The 8,217-nt window shown below is 38.8% G+C and overlaps 1 long non-coding RNA gene across 1 annotated transcript in view; it reads right to left on the bottom strand.

Moving 5' to 3' along the window:
* Positions 1-244: 244 nt before the first annotated feature.
* LOC107182793 overlaps positions 245-8,217 on the bottom strand; it is an 11,752-nt gene continuing 3,779 nt past the window's right edge. Inside the window, exon 3 of the long non-coding RNA XR_001513526.1 lies at positions 245-333. This is a non-coding gene — a long non-coding RNA (uncharacterized LOC107182793). The remainder of the gene's footprint in view (positions 334-8,217) is intronic.

The raw sequence follows: 8,217 nt of genomic DNA, 5'->3' as shown, positions 1-8,217 counted from the left end.
TTTCTCTTCTGCATGTATATAAACATGGGGTAATTGTGGGGAAAAAGATGTATCCTAAGCCTTAAACAAGAGTCTTTAAAAAAAAAAGTCTTAATGTTATTTTACTGAATCGCATTTTTAAAAAATATATTCTTATTGATGTCAGAGAGGAAGGGAGGGGGAAAGAGAGATAGAAACATCAATGATGAGAGAGAATCATTGATTGGCTGCCTCCTGCACGCCCCCACTGGCGATCAATCCCACAACCTGGGTGTATCCCCTGACCAGGAATCGAACCGGCGACCCCCTGGTTCCTGGATCGACTCTCAACGGCTGAGCTACACCCGGCTGGGCCTGAATCACATTTTTAAGGAACATTATTAGTTAAGTTTTTCTTTCTCAATATTCACTTCATATGAAATCTTTAGCACTGTCTGGCTAGAAAGACAATATGATTTCTTTATATTTACTAGTTCAACAATTTTTGAGCAGCTGCTGTGCACATGTATAATATTGGGTGCTACGAATTATATGTTAACTTGGAAAAAATTATAACTTTACTTGAAAAATACTATTGGCCTCCTCTGTGCATCGCTTGTATCCTGATTACTGCTGACAAATGAGAAAAAAATGTACAACATATCACAAACAAAAGTTTAACTATTTTTAATATATAAGCAGCCAATTGAGAAATGAGCCAGGGTGTCAACAGACAACTAATATTAATAGATAAAAAATTAAATATCAGTGGATAACTGATGTGAGAATTATTTTATCTTTAGCAATGCTCAAAGAGATACATATTTAAACAATGAGATGTGATTTTTGCCTGTTGAACTGGTGAGTAATATTATCTGTTGGTGAGGTGGGTTATGGGAAGCGGCATTGCTATACACTGCTGCTGGAACTATAATTTTTGTGGAAGGCAATTTGGCAAGATGTCTAAAAGCATTAACTTGTGTATATTCTTGACTAAACAATTCAATTTTTAAGAATTTATTTGAAGAAGATCATCTTACACATGTGCAATAATTTATGTATGATTGTGCTAGTCCAAGTATTGATTCTAATGGTGAAATAGTACAAACAACTATAAAACCAATGAGATGATTGGTTCAATGAAAGACATTTGCATTGAAAACTATACATCAAAATTGGGATCATGCTCTATATATCATTTTTGATCGTATTTTATTTAACAATGAAAAACATGACTCCATTGCTGGCCAACATTAATTTTTCCTACTTGTTGGTAATGGCATCTTATAACTCCTTTGGGAAACCACCACTCCCCCATTGACCTTCTCCCACCTCTAGGGAAGGGAGCTGGTTGAGTTAAGTAAATAACTGTGTGGTATCCTCCTGGCTACAGTGATGTTGCGGGGATGCACATGCCACGCAAGCATCACATCTCACAGGGTTACCTTGTACCTTTGGCTGGGAACTACAAGGACAAAGACTATCTTGCTTCCTAAAGTTTGCGAATGTGGAAGCAAGTGGCTTCAGGCACTGTTGGCAGCCATTTTTGCACCATAAAGAGATACCTGAGGATGGGGCTAATGCTGCTAAAAGGAGAGCTGGGAAGTGGTGAGAGAGAAACCAGGTGCTCCTCATACCCTTGCGCCCTGGTGAAGCCTTGTCTGAAGCAACTATTTTGCATGACCTCAGACTCTTCAGGTGTATGAGCCAAGAATTGCTCTTCCCTTTCCACTTTTCCGAGGTGGTTTGGATAGTGATATCTGTTTCATGCAGTTGAAAGCATCCTGACAGACACCTATCTCTCTGCCTCAAACATATAACTTATATTCTCAGGACACACTGATTCCAATTCTAAATAGCAAATGGCCAAGGATGAAAATATGCATATTGCTGTAGCAGAGGCTATGGTCAAATATCATGATCATTGAAAGAATTTTTGGACTATAAGAATAAATCTGAGCCGAAACCGGTTTGGCTCAGTGGATAGAGCGACGGCCTGTGGACTGAAAGGTCCCAGGTTCGATTCCGGTCAAGGGCATGTACCTGGGTTGTGGGCACATCCCCAGTAGGAGATGTGCAGGAGGCAGCTGATCGATGTTTCTCTCTCATCGATGTTTCTAACTATCTCTCTCCCTTTCTCTCTGTAAAAAATCAATAAAATATATTTTTAAAAAAAGAATAAATCTGAAATTATATGCAAACTAAAGGCCAGGTGCACAAAATTTGTGCACAGGTGCCGTCCCTAGGAGTGGCTGGCAATTGGAGCACTGCAGCACGTCCACTGCTACCCACTTCTAGTGCCACATATACCCACCATGTTCTGTGCCTCCCCCTGGTGGTCAGCACATATCATAGTGGGTGGTTGAACTCCCAGTCTCCAGGTAAAATGACTGCTCAAGGAGACAATTTGCATAGTAGGCTTTTATTATATAGGATGTTTCAATTATTTTCATAGTTAATATTTCACAAGCAAAATTTTAAATGTTGTTATTATATTCTAGGAACATACTAGTTTCTCAGAGCTAATTGCTAGATAGCTCTTTTAGCCACTATTCTGCACATTCTAATACTAAAGAAAGGAACACTTTCAACTGGCACATTTAAGAATGTTACCAACAACTTGTACATAGCAGGATATAATTCAAGCAATAATTTCAACACTGTTTTATTTACTTTATTCTTTAATAAAGATATTTTTAATCCTCACCCAAGGATATGTTTTTATTAATTTGAAAGAGAGAGGAAGGGGGAGAATGAGAGAGAGAGAAAGAAAGAGATAGAAATATGTGAGAGAAAAACATTAATTGATTGCCTCCCATATGCACCCTGACCAGGGATCAAATCCAATACCCTTTAGTGTACAGGACAAAGCTCCAACCAACTGAGCTACCCAGCCAGGACAACACTGTGCTTTCTAGAAGTTTTTAATTGAAGACTCGAGGCCTGGTACACGAAATTCATGCATGGCGGGGTTGGGGGGCCCTTAGTCCAGTCTGCAACCTCTCCAATCCGGGACCCCTTGGGGGAAATCCTTCTCGCAATCCCGGACCACTGGCTCCTAATTGCTAACCTGCCTGTCAGTTGCCCCTAACTGCTCCCCACGTCCAGCCAGGTAACCTCCATTTTACACTATATATTAGTTGCCTATGATATTTGACCATAGCCTCTGCTTTAGCAATATGCATATCTTCATCCTTGCCCCTCCCTGCTGGCCTGATTGCTCCTAACTGGCCCCTCCACCAGCCTGGTCACCTCTTACTGCCCCCTTCCCGGCCTGGTTGCCCCCAACTGCACCCTCTCCAGCCTAGTAACCCCTCACTGTCCCCCCCTGCCAGCCTAATCATGTACAACTTCCCCCTCCCACCACCTGGTTGCCCCTAATTTTTCCCGGTTGCCCCATGCAGCCTGCTTGTTCAGTCTTTTGGTCATTCCTCACTAAATCCCCTGCAAGCTTGGTTGTAGGAAGCCATCTTGTGAGAGTGTGATGGTTAATTTGCATATTACCTCTTTATTATATAGGATTCATAACATTAACAAATCACAAAAATTCTTTATCTTTACAGTAAAGAACTGGTAGCTATAGTAATATTTCAACAAGCTTTTTATTTAAAATGATAGCTTCTACAAGCTCAAAGACTATAAAGAATTGCTTTATTAGAGGAATCTTAGGAAGTTTATAATTATAAAATAGGATTAGTCATGTGGGTTCATTTTTCTCTAACACCTTGTTCTATGCTTTATCCTTCCTTCCTTCCTTTTGTTAATCCTCACCTGAGGATATTTTTTTCCATTGATTTTTTAGACAAAGTGGAAGGGAGAGGGAGAGGGAGAGGCAGAGAGAGAGAGAAACATAGATTAGTTGCCTACTGCATGCACCCCCACCAGGGCCAAGGATTGAGCACGTAACCAAGGTACATGCCCTAACCAGAATCAAACCTGGGACCTTCAGTCCTCAAATTGATGCTCTATCCACTGAGCCAAACAGGCTAGGGCCTCTTTATATTTCTTGTGTCTGGAAAATATGTTTTATTGTGGATGCTATGGTTCATGATTTGGAAACTTTTTCTCCTTATGAAATTTTAAGGTGGCAGAGTTTACACAACAGTTTTAATTTGTCTTTAAAAAGAAAGTAATGAATTGATACAGAAAAAGCATTTGAGAAAATCCAACACACTTTGTTGATAAAAACTCTCAGCAAAGTGGGACTAGAGGGATTATAACTCAACATAATAAAAACCTTATATGACAAACCTACAGCCAACATACTCAATGGGAAAAAACTAAACTCATTTCCCCTAAGAATGGGTACAAGACAGGGATGCCCACTTTCATCACTCCTGTTCGATATAGTACTAGAAATGCTAGTCATTGCAATCAGATAAGAAGAAGAAATAAAAGGCATCTAAATTGGAAAAGAAGAAGTAAAACTGTCCTTATTTGCAGATGACATGATACTGTACATAGAAAACCCCAAAGACTCCATCAAAAAACTACTAGACCTAATAAATGAATTTGGCAATGTAGCAGGATACAAAAGTAACACCCGGAAATCTATGACCTTTTTATACACCAATAATGAACTCACAGAAAGAGAAACTAAAAAAACAATCCCATTTACCATTACACCAAAAAAACTAAGATACCTAGGAATAAACTTAACTAAGGAGGTAAAAGACCTGTACTCAGAAAACTACAGGACATTGAAAAAAGAGATAGAAGACATAAACAAATGGAAGAACATTCCATGTTCATGGATTGGTAGACTCAACATCATTAAAATGTCCATCCTATCCAAAGCAATCTACAGATTCAATGCAATCCCCATTAAAATACCAATGGTATACTTCAAAGATCTAGAAAAAACTCTCCAAAAATTCATCTGGAATATAAAAAGACCCCGAATAGCTACAGCAATCCTGAGAAAGAAGAACAAAGTTGGAGGGATTACAATACCAGATATCAAGCTATAGTACCAAGCCACGGTTCTCAAAACTGCCTGGTACTGGCACAAGATCAGACATATAGACCAATGGAACAGAAAAGAGATCCCAGAAATAGACTCAAGTCATTATGTTCAATTAATATTTGACAAAGGAGGCTAGAGCATACAGTGGAGTCAAGACAGTCTTTTTAATAAATGGTGCTTGGAAATTTGGTCAGATACATGCAAAAAAATGAAACTAGATCACCAACTTACACCATACACAAAAACAAACTCAAAATGGCTAAAGGACTTAAATGTAAGACAGGAAACCATAAAAATCCTACAAGACTCCATAGGCAGCAAAATAGCAGACATGTGTTGTAGCAATATCTTTACAGACACAGCTCCTAGGGAAATGGAGACTAAGAAGGAAATAAACAAATTGTACTACATCAAAATAAAAAGCTTCTGCACAGCAAAAGAAACCATCTATAAAACAACAAGAAAGCTGCATGGGAGAACATATTCGCCAATGTTATCACCAATAAGGGTTTAATCTCCAACATTTATAGGGAACTCATACAACTTAACAAAAGCAAGATAAACAATCCAATCAAAAAATGGGCAAAGGACCTAAATAGACACCTTTCAAAAGAGGACATTCATAATGCCAAGAGACACATGAAAACATGCTCAAAGTCACTAATCATCCGAGAGATGCAAATCAAAACAACAATGAAATATCATCTCACATCTGTCAGACTGGCTATCCAACAAATCAACAAATGACAAGTGCTGGCGAGGATGTGGAGAAAAAGGAGCCCTTCTTCACTACTGGTGGGAATGCAGACTGGTGCAGCTACTGTGGAAGACAGTATGGAGTTTCCTCAAAAAGTTAAAAATGGAACTCCCATTTGACCCAGTGATCCCACTTCTAAGAATATATCCCAAGAAACCAGAAACACCAATCAGAAAGGATATATGCACCCCTATGTTCATAGCAGCACGGTTTATAATAGCTAAGATTTGGAAACAGCCTAAGTGCCCATCAGCAGATGAGTGGATTAAAAAACTATGGTACATCTTCTACACAACGGAATACTACACCGCTATGAAAAAGAAGGAACTTTTACCATTTGCAGCAGCATGGATGGAACTGGAGAGCATTATGCTAAGTGAAATAAGCCAGTTGGAGAAAGATAAACATCACATGATCTCACTCATGTGGGATATAATGATCAACATAATCTGATGAACAAAAATAGATCCAGAGACAAATGGCAGGAGAGGTTGGGGGGGGGGGCGGATTAGAGAGCAACCAAAGGACTTGTACGCATGCACATTAGCATAACCCATGGACGCAAACACTGGGGCGAAATAAATAAATAAATTTAACTCAAAAAAAAAAAAGGTGAAGAATTACAAAACAGAAATTTTCCTTGAAAAAATTATGGCCAACTAGAATTAAGTTGCTGAATATCATTCTGCCCAATTTTATTATTTAAAGTGTTATAAGCATGCTTTGGTTTAGAAAAGATATCATGATCTTCCTAAGTTATTTTGCTAATTCATTCTCTATTAATATTTGGTTAGTTTATTCTATATTAATATTGTGTTGTTTAATATTTGCAAACTATTTATTTAACTTTTAAAAGATTCAGTAGTCACTTTAATACATAAAATAAATAACTTGTACTTATTCTTAATTATAATAGCATTTTACTCATATATTATATATTTATATTCATATACATTTTATACTTATTACATATACTTACATTTATACTTGCAATATTTATACTTGCAACAAATTCTCCAACTGTTAGAATTTTAGTATATGAAGCACATATAGGAATCGTCCCTCCAGGTTACATTTTAAATGCTTATGTATATTTTTAGGTGAGTATTTAGATATCAGCTCAAAATCTGTTTATGTCTTGTTCAAGTAACTGACGTTCCTGTAGAATTGATGGTAATCTGTTGCGCCACACAATCACTGAGCAGACATGAGTTCAAGGTTGCCACATGGTGGAAAAGTTGGTATTCAGCTCTTTCACTTGCCAAGGCCACGGCCAGAGATGAAACCAAGGAGCAGATTTTGGATAAACACAGAGGCCGAGGCCCGATGCTGGTGCAGCACAGATGTACCATTGTTTTAGCAGCTACACCTTATGACTGGACCAGCATGTCCTTACCCGGTCTTCCAGGGAAAAATGTCGGAAAACACGTGCCTCACGCTGATAACAGCTTATCTCTGGGCAGTGAAATTACAGATACTTTTTTTCTCATTGCTTCTCAGTATTTTCCACTTCTTTCTACAATAAACATGTATTACTTGAGTGATGAAGAAAAAAGTCTAAAATGTCTATAATTTAGAATGAATAACAACAAAAAATAGACAGATTTACAAAGACAACATCACACTAAAAACAAAACAAAACAAAATCTAGAGGTGCACCCGGCAACCCCTGTTGGTGAGACGTTGCCAGGGCTGGGAAGCTTCAGGATGCTTTTCCTCTGAGGGATCCTCAATTCCTCTTGCTGTAAGTTAAGCCCTGGCATCAAAGGAGCAGAGCAGCTGCGAATCCTCATCTAACCCCACCTCCAGTGGGCATGGCACTTCCTCCCCCCACTTCTCATTTTTAGGCTAAAAACGCTTTCCTTTTGGTGTCTCTTTGCCACACCCTTACTCTGAACAATTATAGAATTAAGCCTGACGGGACAAATTCCGCCCTCGGGACATGTCCCAGTTGTTTTATTGCGTTGAACCTCGTGGGCAGAATAACGAAAGAGGGTGGGGGTGGGCGAAATGGGTGAAGGGGGTCCAGAGGTACAGGCTTCCAGGTACAAAATAAGTGAGCCATGGGGATGCAGTAATGTATAGCATGAGGACTATAGTCAATCATGCTGTAGTGTATATTTGAAAGGTGCCAAGAGAGTAAACCTTACAAGTTCTCATCAGAAGAAAAAAAGAAAGTGACTCCGTATGGAGCAGGATGGTAACAAGACTTCCTGTGGCGATCACTTTGCAGTGTATACAGATACCAAATCGTTACGTTGTACAAGTGAAACTGATATGATGTTGTATGTCAGTTATATCTCAACAAAATACAAAAGCTTGTTGGAGCCAGGCCTTGAAGCACCAATTTGTAGAGGACTTCTAGAACCTAGCAAATAAGTAGAGTCAGAATGATTATTCTAGAAGCTCAAAGATAGAAGAAGAATAAAAAAACACATAACCCAAAAACAAGCAAAGCATCACACACACACACACACACACACACACAACAAGCAAACCATCACACACACACACACACACACACACACAACACGCA

The sequence above is a fragment of the Myotis davidii genome, unplaced genomic scaffold (genome assembly GCF_000327345.1).
Source record: "Myotis davidii unplaced genomic scaffold, ASM32734v1 scaffold496, whole genome shotgun sequence".
NCBI lineage: Eukaryota > Metazoa > Chordata > Mammalia > Chiroptera > Vespertilionidae > Myotis > Myotis davidii.
The sequence above is the reverse complement of the archived record's forward strand: the minus strand, read 5'-3'. Positions and strand labels throughout refer to the sequence as shown.